Source organism: Zonotrichia leucophrys, chromosome 1 (assembly GCF_028769735.1).
Source record: "Zonotrichia leucophrys gambelii isolate GWCS_2022_RI chromosome 1, RI_Zleu_2.0, whole genome shotgun sequence".
Taxonomy (NCBI): Eukaryota; Metazoa; Chordata; class Aves; order Passeriformes; family Passerellidae; genus Zonotrichia; species Zonotrichia leucophrys.
In genome coordinates, this window is record NC_088169.1 from 29,739,653 (window position 1) to 29,756,884 (window position 17,232).

The window sequence follows — 17,232 nt, forward strand, 5'->3', positions numbered from 1 at the left end:
AAGGGAAGGGAAGGGAAGGGAAGGGAAGGGAAGGGAAGGGAAGGGAAGGGAAGGGAAGGGAAGGGAAGGGAAGGGAAGGGAAGGGAAGGGAAGGGAAGGGAAGGGAAGGGAAGGGAAGGGAAGGGCAAATAAGAAGCTACTGATGGTCCTGCAGATGGCAGGGATAATGTGCAAAGATGTGTATTGCTCTATAACTATCTCTAGCTCCTAAAATTTGTCTGTAGAAGAAATTTGTGGTGGTATCACTGGGCACTTGACATGTTTTTGTACTCCTTGGCTTCCTCCATCAGCCTCCACTAGAAACAGGGGTTAGAAAGCTTTGTTTTGAGCTGGTACAGCTATTCCTATGCTTGCTCGTGACTGTTCTTTCTTGCTGTCTCCTGTCTCTACTAGAGAAAATTTATGATCATGGTTGGCCATAGCTCAATCCTTGCCCTCCCACATGAGTATAAACAATGTCATCTGCACTGATATCTGCAGCAGACAACCCTCAGGGGCTGTGTGCAATCTCTGCTGGTACCCCCTCAAGCAATTTCTGTTCTGTATGGCATTGTCAGCCACTGATAGCACCCAAACAGGGTCCAGAAAGTTGTCAAGTAACTGTTTGCTGCATCCAGTTTTGCTTGCCAGAAGCCATCTCTGGCATCCATGACTGAAAAGACTATTGTGTTCGCTTGATTTGGCAATATTTCAGTGACTGTTGGCAGGGAACAGTATAAGCACTTTAGTATGCTATTGAGGTCCTTTGGATTGATGCAGATCATCAGTTTGCCTGTCTTTCTAACTGCCACCATACTGCTGATCCAGTCAATTGGCCTTGCAACTTTTTTCAGCCACCTTGTTCCATGACAGTTTTAACTTTCACCTTGAGCTCTGCTTCAAGTGGCAGCAGTAGCATTTTATATATAGCTGATGCCACATCATCTTAACCTTGCAGACCTTAAAAGCACTCATTATCCAGAAACCTGATCCCTTGACCAGAGACTATCTTTTAATAGTCAGAAAAGTAATATCTCATATATGTTTCCCTCACCCTCAGTTAGCTCTGTGATGCTCTGACTTTGCAATGAACAGACCTATGTCCCAATAAGTTCTCCACCAGACAATAGATTTCTGCATCCATCCTACTGCAGGAAAGAGATGAGCCTAATCTTTATTTACATGTGAGAATTTCACAGGTTTAATACGATCCCACTCTAAAAAAAAAAATCCAAATTGTTTTATTTTTTAGAAAATCTGCATCCCAGCTTCATCACAGAATCACATTCATTTCCGTGAAAGCTTTCCTTTGCCAGTTGCTTGTCATTTCTCATATTCAGTTTCTGAACCACATTATTTTCTTGTTACTGCCATTGCACCTACTTACTATATATTATTCAGACCAGCTTCATCACAGGTGCTCACTTTTCTCTTTTCAAGCACTTATGCAAATTAAATCACCAGTGTAATTTAGAATCCTTCACTTGCATGTATGTCGTCCAAAAATTGTCTCATCCAAGTTCCAACTACACACAGGGTGACACCACCACTTGTTCTTAAGCAAGACTTTTAAACACTAGACCTCACACTTTTGTAACAAAAGAGGTCAATATCATTATCACAGTTTTATAAGGGTGCTGTGTAGGGGTGAAGTGACTTGCTCAAGGTCATCTAACAGCTTGGTGAGAGCAGAACTTAGGTCTTGAGAGTTCCAGTCTAGTGCTTTATCCAGCAAGAAACCCTGACTGTGCTGAAGTCTGAGGTCTCCCTGTCCTTGGCCTGTTCTATTAAAACGCTGCACTGGCATTCATATAAACCATTTACAAAGGGTAACATCCATTTGTTCTGCATCAAAAAGCAAGAGAGATTGACACATACATAATCTTTTCCTATGTGTGATGGATTGATCCTTGACTTAGGATCATTTCAGTTGCCTCTTTGTAGTCTCTCCATTACAACAAGAATTTCCCAGGCTTTCTATGCAAGATGAGAATGGAAAGCTGTTAAACAACCATTTTCTCTTTCTTCCTGAGGAAACTTTTTACTGCCAATCCAAATTTGCAACACCTGCGGTGTTGAAAATGAAGACTTAAAGGCGTTCACTCTACATTTATGTTTGTCAAACAGTGATTTAAAAACACAAAAATTCATACAGCATTTTTTAAAACACTTTCCAGAGAATTTTTCTTTTCCATTTTTTTCTCCCCAGAAATAACATCATGTCTAAGAACAGTGCATAATTCTCATACACAGGTTTACCTAGATTTTTGCGACATATTGGGATAAAAATTTCCAAGGACATTTGTGCCACTTTTGTGTCCATCGATAGCTTCTTGGTAGAATTTCAGGACTATGAAATAGGCTATCTTTGTACTGAAAAACCCCAATAATACTTTGGATTTGGAATATGTGGTGTTCTGAAAACATCCTTTCATTGGTACACACTGCTTGTGTTTGACAAGAACTTTACTGAAATCCTGAGGAGGGGATGCTTGCTGACCTTATAGGCAGCATACAAGAATCTCAGCCTGATTTACACACTGCTTCCCTTGTTCAGGTGATGCCTGAAATAGCAAAGAGGTGTTCCTTCTACTATTTGGACCATGTCAGTTTGCAGTATTCCCGCTCACAGGCACTGCTGGATTTCTGGTGTTTCCAAGCTGGGCTGGCCCTCGAAAGATTTAACCCCAGGCCAGAAGGAAAGAGTGCATATCAATGTGGTCTCATACAATAAAAGACTCAATTCACCACTGAGCCTCCCTAGAGTTCAGCAGGAACTCCTTGGATTTTGTGCAAACAAATGACAAACCTAGAAGATACACACAAACCTTTTCCTGATGTGAGAAGAAGCAGCACTGCTGCAAAGCGCACGGACTCCAGCAGAATTCATAGCCCACCACAGACCACAGCATGCCACCTATGTACATGAACAGGAACTGATTAATGGGCTGTCACTTTATTTGTTGACTGCTGAATTATTTATACTTATAAAGTGTTTAATAATTTAGAGCTGGTATCTTAACAAATTACAGCTGAAAGTGACAAGGGGAAGGTGGCACAAGAGTCTCACTTGAGATCAATGTCCTTGTTCTCAGGGCACTTTGGAACATGATTTCTGCTGACTGTCATCAGCAAAAAAAGGAAGGGGGAAGTATGTTGATTTGATATTACGTGTTAAATAGAGAGAACTGCATATTTCAGTAATCAAAGGAAAAAAGTTGCTTTAAACCAAAAAGAACATGAAATTACTCTGAAGAAATCTACATTTCCATATGAAATGAAAATCATTGTCTTAAAAAAAAAAAGACTAAATAAAAGCTAATTACAGTGTTTGTTTTTAAAATTTTGTCTCAAAGCATTTTATCCATCTTTTCTTGCCGCAAAGGATTTGGATACATATTGATTTTGACCTGCGTACTACATCTTTGCAAAAAAGCAAAGTCATCTTAATGTGAAGAGGTTATTTTTTACTGTATGAGGATGGAAACAAAATTACCATCTACTGGCTCTATGTGAGTTAAACTTAGAGAGTGCATGAGAAGGAGATACATAAATTCAGATTTTTCAACAAAATCCAAATGCTAACCAACAGAAAGGCTGGCTGAATCAATGCACCTGAAAACAAAATTCCTGCAAAAATCCTCTGTATAGGTAAATAACATTTCACCCCAGGATGGTTTTTCCTGTAGAGACACTTCAATAGAAAAAGATATATTAATGTAAATATCCAGAATAGTAAATTCCATTCTCTAAGAAGGAATTTCCTGGGTATTAACCCACTCTATTTCCTTTAAATACCATGAGAATGCAGTGTCTAAAAGAATCATATTGGTGAAACAAAAATTCTTAACAAAGACACAAGGCTCCTATAACAGAAATTATACCATCACTGCTGCAAACAAATACATTTTTCAGGGCAACCTCTCCAGTGATGAGCACGGTTGCATCTTTTAACCCCAATTCTACAATGTCCACAATGGAAAAGCAAGCTGTGCTAACCACTGCTGAATTCCAGTAGCACCGAATATCCACATGCAAGATCCTGTTCACCAGTGCAAGACTGACCTCTGCTTGTATTCAGCTTGCTTCAAGCAAGCACCATATGTCTTTCCATCACAGTAGCACAGGCACTGTGGCCTTGAACAGTGCAAATCATATCCAGCTCTCTTCCCCCCCGCCAATATGCTTAGGAGATCAGTGTTTTCTTCTTTGGTGCATGCACCTTGAATCCTATAATAATGTTACACCTGCAGTATAAACTTGATTTTGTGGTATTTCCCAATATTAGCTTCTTCAACAGCAATTGCTTTCTGCCTCTGTCTCCCTCTCTCTCTCTCTGTGATATAATTGCTGTTTATCTCCACGGAGACCTTTATATGCACATGCTGCCAGCTGGACCAGGATCAGTAGGTGGCCATTAATGGACATTTGGGAGCAATGACTTGAATTAAAGCCAGCTGAATCCTACTATCTGTATTTTCATTCTGTCCTCAGATACAGGCTCGCCCATAGTATTTTTTCAGCAACACAGACGTTTACAAGACTATCACCTCCAGCAGTAGACTTCAGCATGAACAAGATTTAGTCAGCTCTTATTCTATTAATTCTACTAATGACTTCAGGATAGAAACCTGCCCAACTACATAAGGGACCTAGGTCATACCTATACTGTAAACTGCTCTTAAGGAAGCCATCCTAAATTTCCCATAGAGAGCAAGTGGTGAACTACATTACAGGGCCATTCTCTTCCTTGGTGTCCACTACACAAATCTAAAAGGCTGTGTTGCCTTGAGGAAGGACAAGTAATAAATGTGGTCCAATTTTCTTTATACCACTGCAAAATTTATTAGGAAAATAAGCTATATAGCAGGATTGGTATTTTGCATAGAGATCTCCCTACACTGGTGCTATGTTTTGGGCGGGGAGTGTTTATGGATACTAAAACTGCTAAATGTTTTTTTCTGATATAGAAATGAAAAATGGATAATGGGAGCAGAATTTTAGCATGAATAACAAATATTGGCTGTGAATTTCTTGATTTGTTTTAAAAAATCATTATCTTCAGTCGTTGATGGATATTATGTCGTCTGATGTATATGTTCTGAGTTTTCGAATATGAAAATGCTCTGTGTAACTCTTCCCAGAGTACCAGAAACATATGAAAATGGACAGTATTTTTTCTTGTTTTGATTTGGGGAATAAAATAGTGAAAAATGAGGATCATTTTTGAAAATGATGAAGAAAAATCAGATTGAGTGGATATTCTTCCAAACATTTTATACTCAGAAATGCACTGTTTGTCCTGTTCCAAAGATTATTTTTTTCTTTATTCAAAATTTTCTAGTATTGAATGTGGACAATCTGTAAAAATGTGGGATTTTCATGAACACATGCTGAATATCTTTCACAATTTGACTAGGAGGCCATATCTATAATTCCTTCCATATTGTCTAAATTATTAAAATAAGAGATGAGAATGAGCTCAATGAAAATTATTGCTGTAAGTGTTACAAAAGTATCCAAGGCGCATGCAGATGCTCCAACATATGCAGATGCTCCAAACAGTACAAAATGCAGCATCACATCTACTAAGGTGTATGCCATTAATCCACTCAAGGTCTTCAGCCTGATCTTCAGGATTCCCACTAAGTAAGATCTCTACTATTTGGAGAGCAGTTTTTCCACCCCTCCTCCACAACCTAGGATAGCAAGGAAACCTGGAACTGACAGTATCAATGACACAGTGAAACCTGAAAGAGCATGGCACAGAGGTTTATTGGTCACAGGAGGTAGCCAGCTATGGCATTCCTTTCCTTCACAGTTCACATGATGCCCTGATACCACTTCCTTGAAGATAGTATTCAGAAATACCCCTGAAATCTAAGCATAACAATAACATATCAATTACTTATACACTCAGGAACATGAACAGGATATTAAAAGGGAATTAGAGAAAATGCAGTATTTCAGGTAAGTTATTGTTCTCCGGAATGTAAATTCATGAGGAATGTGTGGGATTAGTATCAGCCCAGTAGAAATGAGACCCGGTCAGGAGATGGCACAGAAAGCATCCCAGACTGATTTCTCCCTGTTTCTTTGGAGCCCACGTTTCACTTCCCAGTATAGCACTGTGTGTGCATATTCATGAGTTAAAGTCTCAGTGACCCCTCAGCTCCACACCGCACAACAGAAATTTCAACTACTGTGTGAAATCCTAACCCCAAGGAAGTCAATGGCAAGATCCTTGCTCACTTGTTGGGGAACAGGAATTCACCCATGATATCTTGTTAGTTCTGGCAGGTTTTCAGGATTCAGCATGGTTTTTGAGATGAATCAGTAAGCACTGTACTGCTTTCTTACACTGTCCTCTGCTTGAAACAGAAATAGTGCTGTGCCGCACAGATTCTATTACCCTTGGCAGCTAATTTTCTCCTTTGTCCACTCAAATGCAACCCTCCATCCCTTACTCTTTTCCTACAATACATTTTTATAGAACAAAATAAAAATTGTTATTAAAAAATCAATGCTCTGCTATCATTTATAGTTTATGTTTAAGAACTGTGGAAAGTATCTTTCCACTGTTGGCCCAGACTTTTTTCACTGTTTCTGGACAGATGCCTTCTGAGATTTCAGAAAGCTCACACAAAACCTCTAACTTCCATTTAATTTCCTAAATTAGTAGTCTTTGTCCACTGAAGGTTTATTTTTTTTTTCCTGTAAGATGTTGTTTCTCCTGCCAGAACTTCTAGACAGCAGCAAGTGTCATTAAAAATTGAAGTGGACAAAGCACTTCAGACCACACTATCAGTAACAAATCTCTCCTAGAAGAAAAGGATGACCTAATAGGTTTTTCTCTATTTTAAACACTTCAGGCTGGTGGTACCTCAGTTCCCTGACTGGTCCTTGACAAATCTGTGACAGATAAGAAAAAACAAAAATCTTCAGTGACCAATGGTATAACGTAGTCCTTCCTGCTTAGTATATGTTAATAATTCCTTTCAGATTATGCTTACTTTGAGCGATAGTGACATGGCAAAGGGCTTTAAATCAAAACTTTTCATCTTCAGTGTTGGTTATTATAGTAATTAATATTTTTCCCTAATATGGTTTAAACATTCACATGAACTGAAGAGACACATTTTTGCCTTTTGAGGAGAGTCAGGGTCTTTCACTCCATAGCAGTGCAATGGAGATAGCTGGCTCCTTCCTGCATCTGGACCAAGGAGATGGGCAATATTAAGGCAATGGTAATGAAAGGCATTTGAGAAAAAATAAATCTCATTCTAGAAAATCTGAGAAATTATTCATATTAATGATAAAAAAATTACTCCCCCTAAAAGTTCAAATGATCAGGTCTGAATTTTTCTTGGAAAAGGTCAGTATTTCTTCAAATTTGCTGAGACTGGACATGAATGACCCCAGTGATCCCATCTCCAGGCAAAATCCAGAAGCTCCAACATAGAAGTCATTTTTGCTCATGTGTATTTTCATTTGAGGTCTGAAATGGAAAGTTCTACCAAAGCAGCAATCAGTGAAGTCCACAAAACTTGGGCAAACTGGGAAGGGAGCAGTGGATTACATGAACTCACATGAGACATTAGGCCCCTGCTGCTCTGTCCTGCGCTGTAACACTGAGGAGTCGTGCTGCTTGGGTACTGCAATCTTTGCTAGCTCTTGCTTTCTCTCCATCCCTTCTAAAATGACTTTCTTTCATGATACGGAAATCATTATTAGACTACTTCAGCTAAGGCAATTACGGCACCTAGACATCATCTGATGAGGGTGCCACACGCACAAGGGCCAATCCAACACTCCTTTTAGGACATAATTAGTATCTGAGCATACAGTCAGGATTTGGCTCTGGATTGCAGCTACAGAACTGAGCAGTTAGAGCTTAATGAATGCAGGCATTTGAGCTCCTGCATATCTCTATCAAAAGTTGAACACAAAAATCCAGCTAAAATTATGTAACAGCCATGGTAGGAAGGACTTCTTTTCTCTCTTCTTTGAGGCTAGAGAAAAACAGACACTATGTAGTACAGAGAGTGACTATAGTAATTAGTCTTTTTTTTCCTGAATGCTATAGTAAACACTTTCAGAGTAAAACTCAATGCATAATCACTGCTGATCTAAAAATGACAGCTGTTCTGGAGAAGACCAATGTACACACCAATCCCTCCTGTAAACTATTCCACTTCCTTTAGTTATGTTAAGGGTTTCTTTTTCGAAACTGAGTATGACTCAGTTCTTTTATGTGTGTTTCTTTTGATTTGTAGCTATATCTAGATAGATTCCTTACTCTGTCACTTTCAGCATAATCGTAAATGGACAATTCAGTCCAGCAGCTAAGAGATCTGTGAGACAAATGCCCAGGAGCAGTTATGAAGCAATACACTCAAAATTCTGTTCTATTATTTCAACAATGTTGCCAAAATGTTTTCGAACCACTAAAAAGCTTTTCCAATAATAAAGTAGATAACAGGTACCTCACAGTACCTCACATGACTCCAATTAGAAACAGAATTATAATTGTCTAGGAAATTACTTTAAAAATTCAGGTTTCACTGTGATTATATATAGCAAAGAAACATCAGAAGAAGGAGGTAGGAAGAGCTTACTGCTCAACAGAAAGCCTAGAGTTGAATTGTTGAAACATTTTCCTATTTATATTAACAAAAAAACCCCCATAAATAAAATGTAAAGGAAGAACAAATGACCAAAGTTGTGAGCATATCAGAACAGACATTGTAGTATGAAGACAGAATGAAACCTGGAGACTTGTATTTTTTCATCATTCCATTACCTTTGCTGGGCAACAGTTGTGAAGAGAAAAAACAACTATATTTTCCTCAAAATATCCTCCCTGGAATGTCAGGAACTGACAACACCAACGCAAAAGGAAACAATGGCTGATGTCATGGTTCTGCAGTCGTCCTCTTTCAGGCTTCCCTCGGCAAAACAAACCCTTCAGGTCACACAGTCCTTGGGGGCCATGCATTAAAATAACTCAGTTATATTCACAGTCTCTATTTGTCCCTCCCAGACACCTTTGTAAGGAATAAACATCCACATCAGAGGAGACCATTTTCTCATCCCAGCTGGAGAATTAACTCTGCATTCGAGGTTATCAAAGGGACGGACAGTTAAAGGACAGAAAACAGCAGCAATAAAGTAACATTACCATGAAGGCGTGGGGAATACCCTGAAAACATGTAGGCTGACTTTTCTTTGGTACACTTAGTTTTGTCTATGGGCAGATTGCCACAAAGGGGAAAAAAAGGAGGGACAAAAGAAAACCTATACTTTATTTATTATTCAAATAAATAGTTTTCTGCTGCTTCCATTTTGTGCTCAGTTTTATAACAATATGAGTCCATTTCCCCATCATTCCTTAATATCTATATTGTTTAGGACTTTATATACTGTATGATTAGTTGGCATTGGTACCGTTCAATCTGTACTAATCTGTATGCATTTATATTGTGTGAGCAGTTCTCTAATTGGTTTTCATCCAAGTAATCCCACAGAGAATAAGGTTACATGCTGAAAAGGGCTGAGGTGAGAGAGTGGTTAAAAGGGGAGTGCAAACTCTTTTCCCATCCTTATTAAGAATGCTTTACACATCTGCATTTTCTAAAAACATTTCTAAACTCCCTCTGTGTGAATAAGCACAAAGTCTATTCCACAGCACAGAAATGCACAGACAGAAAATGAATTTGTTTTAGAGAACCCCACCCATATCTGCTTTATTTCTCCCATGTTGCTGTATCTCTTGGTCATCTAAGGCTGTGAAAAGTAAATACTAGAGTTTACAAAGGTGGAAAAATTAAGACCAAAAAAAAAAAAATCCAGAATATAACATGCCTCTTGGTAGAAAACACAAAATTAATTTTAAGTAAACAGAGCAGAGAGGAAAGATCTTTTCCTAAAAGGCTAATAAAATTGAAAAAAAAAAAAAAAAAAGAAAACAATTTAAAAAGCCCAAAAGTGAGCCAGCATGTTGAAGCTTAGCTGCTTAAGCTACTTAAATCCATATTTGGCTGACTTGAGTAACAATAGCCCAAATTTGAGATATTCTGCATATCGAAATTTCTGAAACATTTTGACATGTGCTGCAGGTACTCCAGGTATCAAGTTTGTAAATGCTAATGACAGCGCTTGAATTTTAAGAAAATATATATTCAATAGTTTCATTTAATTGTGCAATAATTACACACTGTCATATTTCTGGCTGCAGGGACATTAGTTTCATTGAGTTTTTTTAAAAGATTTTATATTATTCGTTACACACCACCTAGAAAAGAAAAAAAGTTGTGGAAAAAAATAATGTATGAGTTAGTCTCCTTTTCCTTACACATAAAAAAATTCTTTGTTTTCTTCATAGAACTGCATATTGAAATTTATCAGTACCTGTATATGATCACTGTCTTTATCAACTCCCAAATTAGAATATTTTTGTCACTCAGATCAAGTTTTAGCTTTGATTACACTTTTTTCTTCTTTCCTTAAAAAACAAACCAAAACCCCACCTAAATCAACATACTGGAAACTTTATGTAAACCACACTTTTTATACATGCCCATGCCCACATTCTGAACAGGCATTAGAGTATTTATTTAAAAAACACAGGGCTTGCTTACCATGTTCACAACTTTCAACGGCTGGATTTTAGAGCAGCCTTTTTGAAATGAAAGTCTCCTGCTACTGTACATTCTTGCTAGTGAGAAAATGCAATTTCACTGCATACGGCTAAGCAAAACCTTTTTTTACTGCTGAAGAAAAAGATATTCTCAAGTGTTTTTTCTAGATTTCAAAAAGGAATAAAAGATAAACTTTTAGATTTTACTCAGAGCCATGTAGGTGACAATTTTTCTTCAATTAGTTATCATCCTGTCAGTGCCATGAATATTAGTCTGGACTTTAAAGAAAGATAGCTGTCCCACACAACTTAACAATGATTTACACCGAAGGACAATGCAAACCTGCTCTTTCCCTCCCCCACCTACGAATGCCACCATGCTTCATTTCTGCATTATCTTCTGGTAACCATCTCCGGAATATTCTTACAAGCTGCTAACATGATACATTAGAATTCAGGCATGTGACAGATACAAAATTAAAGTTGACCTTCTCTGTCAGAAAAAATAAACAGTAACCATTAGCAGCTTTGTACCTCTGCATTTAACTCCCTATTTTCTGCCTCCCTAGTTTGGGTCCATTAACTGACTGGTGCAAAAAAGATCCCCGGCAACACTGACTCCCTGTGGATGTATTACAATCTCTGGATATTACACTTGACTATAACCTTTCTTCAACCTAATTTTACATTTGAAATAATTCAATCTTGACTTGGTCACACAATAATATTGTAGTCAAGAGTTGCCAAAATTCTGTAAAAACTTCTTATGTCTGCATGTTTGTCAACAACCTATGGTTTGCACTGGGGGCCATTAGGAATTCATACTAACAGTTGTATTTTCATTATTTTATTAGTCATTCCAATGTTTTTTTGCTCGGCCTCATCAGTTATAGTAAGAACATCCTTTAAGTCCCATGAAAATATATTTTAAATATTATTTTATGGGGAAAACATCCATTAAAGTCACTAGAATTCCAAAAGTTAGTTTATGCCGTTGAATAGAGCAGAAAGGAAATTTCACATCTACAAAACTTTTAAAACTTCAGGAACCTTCAGAGTAAATAAGCTAAATGATTGCCATATTAAATTTGATTGAAATAAACCCAGGATTCCAGCAGCAGATCACACCAAAGCACCCATTATTTAGAATTAAATGGAGTAGTTATACAAACAGAAAAGTGATTTTGAAAACATTGGTGGTGCAATTCTGTCATGAACTTTGTAAAACAGGCAGAGTAAGACAGCACTATTGTGTTGATTCTGTCCATTTTCCAAGCACTGTGGTATGATTTCAGGGAGCCACCATAAAAGCACATCCTGAGCCCTGCTAGGTCTTGATGGCAAAGAAAATGTATTCTCACCTCTATTTTCTTTCAACATCTACAGTATTTTTCTCTTGCTGTCTGTTGGGATTTCCCCACATACTTTTTTTGTCATTTTTGTGTCTTGTCTCTCTTTGAAAGAGAGAAACCCACCATACTAACCATTAGACACAGTCCGTATTAAATTTGTGGTGGGACAGGGCTTAACATTTTTCCTAAAACTAAAATACATACACCCCAAAGTCAAAAAATTCTCTTGTCCTTTGACCTAGGAAAAGAGAAATTTTATAATTCTCACTCCATCTGTGCTGTGGTGCATGCCATTTCCCTTTACATTTTGATATTTTCCTGTAAATTTCATATTTACTCTCTGCGGTCACAATGTTTAAAACTTTTTTCTGTTTTCCAATGCACACATAAATTTTAAAAAAAGTAAACTCCAACACACCCTTTTTATTAATGGATGCAGGTTGCTTTGACTTTATATAAAAGATATAATGTAAAGAACATTTGAAAGTTTTCAAAAAAACCCAGAATTTCAGTGTGAAAAATGTCACTGTACTGTCCCAAGATTGTAATCATCCTGGTATCCTACAGGATGAGCTTCTAACTACTTCTTAGCATCCCAGTTTGTAATACTTTATCTGACTGATTATATACCAAACCACCTTCAGAAGGCTGGTGCAGAACAGATGTAGCAAAAAAAGGAATTTGTTTCTGCCAAAAACCTCATAAGCTCAAGGGCCGTTTAACTTAGCTCAGTCACTTAGTTTATTTTGCATTAGAGGAACTTCTCATTTAATTTACCAGTCTATAATAGGTAACTTTTTCAATATGAAGCTAAAGGTCACTATTATATGTAAGGAAAATTAAGCCAATGTTCTTGGTTGCCTTACAGTTCTCCTAGTTCAACTACTCCAATAAATGAACATGTACAACAAGCCGAAGGGCTTTTTATTACAAATTTAATTCATTTCTCTAGACAACTGTGAAATTTGCCATTGACATTAGTCATTACCCCAAGGCGAACTAAAAGATGATCTCAGTTAATAAATGATCCTTAACAAGGAACGCTCCTATCTTCTGTGATATTGGCACAGGCACATTTTATTAATGCAGGACTAGCTTCCTGCCAGAACACTAGCATTCATGACTATTTGGTGTGCTTGTTTCCTCTTCCTGCTCCTGATATTAATAATTATGCAACAGGATAATTAGCAACACAAAGAGACAGTACTATGTGCTTGCAGCTAGATTTTCAGCACGTTAACCTTCTGGGAAATAAAGAACAGAAGCAAAGAGTCTAGCCAAATAACCAATGCAGGTTGATTTCACAGTGTGTAAAAGGCTAATTATCTGTGAAAAGTCTGACCTCAAGTAACAAAATTACACAAATGTGCAGGCATTTTATCTTAAATAAAACTCAGATGCACTAGTTCATGATGTGAGGAGTCATGGTTAATAACTGTCTTCCAGAACTATTTATCTCTATATATGTTTATAAAAATAAAAATAAATCCAAGAGAGAATTAACAGTCTGCTATAAAATGTTAACCAGTTACTCAAATAACTGCAAAGGTAGGGTAAAATACACTCCCGCTATCCTTCAACCACTGCCATGCTAAAAAATAAAATAAAATAAAATAAAAAAATACCCAATATATGACAGAAGTAGGTTAAGTGCATTTTGTTTACTGGAGACAGGCTACAATAAAAAGCAGAAAATATTACTACTTCTTTACAGATACCATGTGTAATTCATTCTGATATAAGAATATTTATCCACTAGCAGTAATAACAAACCACAATTTTTGTCATGAAAAAAATAAATTGTATTTGCAAAAAGCAAACACATTACGGAGTGTGTAAAAATGCAATATTCCCATTTTCTAGTCAGAGTTCCAATTTATTGAAGTAACAGAGCAGAAAATGCACTGACAGCTGTTACATTTTATTGCGAATTAGTATATACGTTTTATATCCAGTGAGCAAATGCATGATACATTGTATTCCAGTAATTGCCACTGGCTTTCCAAATGGAAACTGAATGATCTTAGTGCAATTACACTCAGGAGAGTAAGTGTAACAAGCTACAGTTCTACATTATAGCTCTTTAACAATACCAAGAATTTTACTCTGTTTTAAAAAATAAAATAAAAAGGTCAACTGTATATATAAAAAAAGAAATATATATTTATCCATCTACAGATGATAAAATGAGATTTTCTGCTATTCTGGCTTAGATTTGCTTACATATAACACAGACCATATGTTTCAAAAAGTTTGTAAGAATGATACTTAAGTTTTCTACTAGTTTAGACATTTGTTCAGCATCAATAGTTTTGGGGAGGGGGAGAAGGGAAGAGGGGAATGGACAGAATGATTGGAAACTTCGAACACATAAAATCAAAACTTCTCATTTCACATAGGAAATAAATGACTGTTATTCCTAGACTACACCCTAATTTTCCAGCATCCTTGCATAGAAAATGAAACATTTGCCTTGAAAGATTTAACACATTACCTTCAGACGTAACATTTTAAATGTTTTTTACCGTAGGCTTTTTTCCCTCCCCCAGTTATCACCTGAGATAGTAACCCTCCTAAGACAGCCCATGTGCTGAACAGTTAATATTTCAAATGCATTAAAGGAAGTGGGGGCATGAGGGAAAAGCATTTTATTTTTATTTTTTTACTAACCTTCATAACATATTTTAAACCATTTCGTTGGGCAACCAGTCTGGTGACAGCCTCTGCACCTTCAAGCTGTAGCTGGAGCGCTCAGAAAAGCCGGCAGTCTCCTCCCCTCTAGTGGCTACCAGCTCTCTTTGCAGCAAACAGGGGAAGAGAAAGGCCTTTAGAGGACCACCTCGGGGCCATTTGTGTCATTTTTCTAAGCTTACAAGGAGACAAAAAAGAAAAAAAAAAGACCACAACAACCAAAAAGCCCCCGCAACAAAAATCCCCCACAAGCCCACAACCAAATACATCAGAGCAGGCTGTCTATCACTGCAGCAAATAAAATTTATCAGTCATTTAAAACAATATGTTAGTAGTGACTATGACTTAATCAACACCAACCTGCTGACATAGATTTGCAATTTGAGCAGGTTATTAGTGATCGAATTAACAACATGTCACAACTTGTATCTGATTTATTAAAGGAAGCTGACTAATGCAACAGAGCTATAAACAACATGCATAGAGACATTTTTCAGGCATGCTGACTACTGTTGTATACTCAATGGAAAAGCAGAATGAGAAACAATCTCTCTGATTTTGCCCTTTTGTTTGCAGGTGCTTATAAATTATTTCATACTGGTGTAACTGTGAAGCATGGGGATCTATGTCATAAACTTTTACCCCGGGAAGGGTCAGAACCTATGCAAAAAAAAAATTCACTGTTACATCTAGTAAAAGAACTCAGTGGAAGGGCTTGGCACAGGGAAGCAATGGGAAAATACAGGATCCTGGGACATGCTGTGATCTCAGCAATAGAGTAGCCTAATCACCACCAGCTTTTTTTCTTTTCTTTTCTTTTTCTTCTTTTGCTTTGCAGTTCTCATGATGAAGGCTTTTAAGAGGGCATGTTGAATACTAAAAGTGAGGTAACATGGTTTTCTGGAGTTTACCCATACGTCTTCCTAAGCATGTGGGGTGGCACAGGAGAAAGCACAACTACCCTATGTAGTCCATAAGCAGCCAGCACTTGCCGTGCTTTTGCAACGTGGGCTAACATTGAACCAAATGTACAAGGCAGTTTATATAGCGCATGCATTTAAAATTCTTTCCCTTTTTCAAAATTTGTTTCTGAACAGGGCTTCCTTCGAATTCCACTCTATGCTCATGTATCAGGCATATGCATGTCCATCAATATAAAACTAAGACCTTTCACAGTTTTAGACAAAAAAAAATATTTCAGAGGGTCACTGTAAACACAGTTAGGCAAGATCTGTACAGATTAGCTTTGATAGTGTATCCAAGTCCAAGGGTAACCTGACCAGGTTTTCATTTGCACCCACTTTTAATTCTGAAACAATTAGTTACAGCCCAACTAGAGGCTTGAGAGCATTTTCATGAGAAACAAGAATTTAACATAAATCCACATAACCAAGGAAATTCAGAATTGAAGCTGTCAATTCTCAGGCCCAATAGAACACATAAAGGGGCTTGTTAATGCTGAACTAATTGGCATTCTTGGCTTGACAGTCTCAGCAGAGAGACCAAGGAGTGAATAAGCATGGAGACTAAACTACCCTCTCACTCACAGGTGGTCCCTCTAGGTTAAGACTAAAGCACATTTGGAGATGAAGAAATGAAGAGAAAAATGTACACCAAAGGTACTGTTTAATTTGCGAACAAGAAACTTTAGCCTGCACTGAAGGCGATGCAACCAATTCTTAACCAATGTCTAGTCTTGCTGCCTCAATTTATCCTATAAATAAGCAAAGGTTTTGATTTCCTTTTAAAAATTATGTTTCATAATTAGGGGGAGAGGCTGATACCCTCCAGTCATCTCCATCACCATGTTGACTTCTATGAAAATATATGAAAAATCTGTACCTGAAAAGCTGTTCTCTACAAACTAACCTGTACAATCACATTATTTTCAGACATGCACTTAGGGGAAGGACTTAAGCTCTATCTCCTTCAGGTTACTTGCTACAGGCCAGAGAGTAAATGTACCTGCAGTCTTAGCCCCCTGGTACACACAACAGCTCACTCTCCAGATCCCATGGAAAAGTAAGCATTTCTCTGGCATTCATTGGGAGGTAATAGGGGCTTATACCATGTTTGAGCCCCTATTTAGAGGTATGTCTCAATGAGCTTCAAAGTGTTACTGGTGAAATGATGCATCTGTAAGGGAGCAATAAGGGAGCAATGCTATTTTTGCTTCATATAGTGCTGAGCAGTTCTCCACAGAACAGTGTAAAATCTCTCCTATCTTTCCCACTGAAAATGTTGGATTGAAAAAGAGACATATTGAAAATAAGATGCACAATATTAATACTGAAGGTAATTAATCACTGGAGTAAATTACTGAGGGGCATAGCTGATTCCCTTTCAGTGGGAGTCCTTAAATCAATACTGGACAGCTTTTTAAAAGGTACATTCTAGCTAAACTGTAAGTTATAAGATTCAATGCAGAAATCACAAAAAGAAGTTCAATGACTCATGTAATATAGGAGGTAAAACCAAAATATTGTCATGCATATTTTTGAACTTAAAATGTATTAATTTATTAGTTTTAGACCACATGAGAAAAAAAAATTATGTATAAAAAAAGAAAAA

General features: G+C 37.3%; 1 long non-coding RNA gene across 1 annotated transcript in view; it reads right to left on the reverse strand.

Annotated features, from left to right (window-relative positions):
- The window catches only part of LOC135447806 (uncharacterized), an 84,796-nt gene extending 70,055 nt beyond the window's left edge, over positions 1 to 14,741 (reverse strand). The window contains exons 1-2 of the long non-coding RNA XR_010440330.1: positions 14,641 to 14,741; positions 2,808 to 2,896 (exon numbers count right to left, since the gene is read on the reverse strand). This is a non-coding gene — a long non-coding RNA (uncharacterized LOC135447806). The remainder of the gene's footprint in view (positions 1 to 2,807; positions 2,897 to 14,640) is intronic.
- Between the last annotated feature and the right edge of the window lie 2,491 nt (positions 14,742 to 17,232).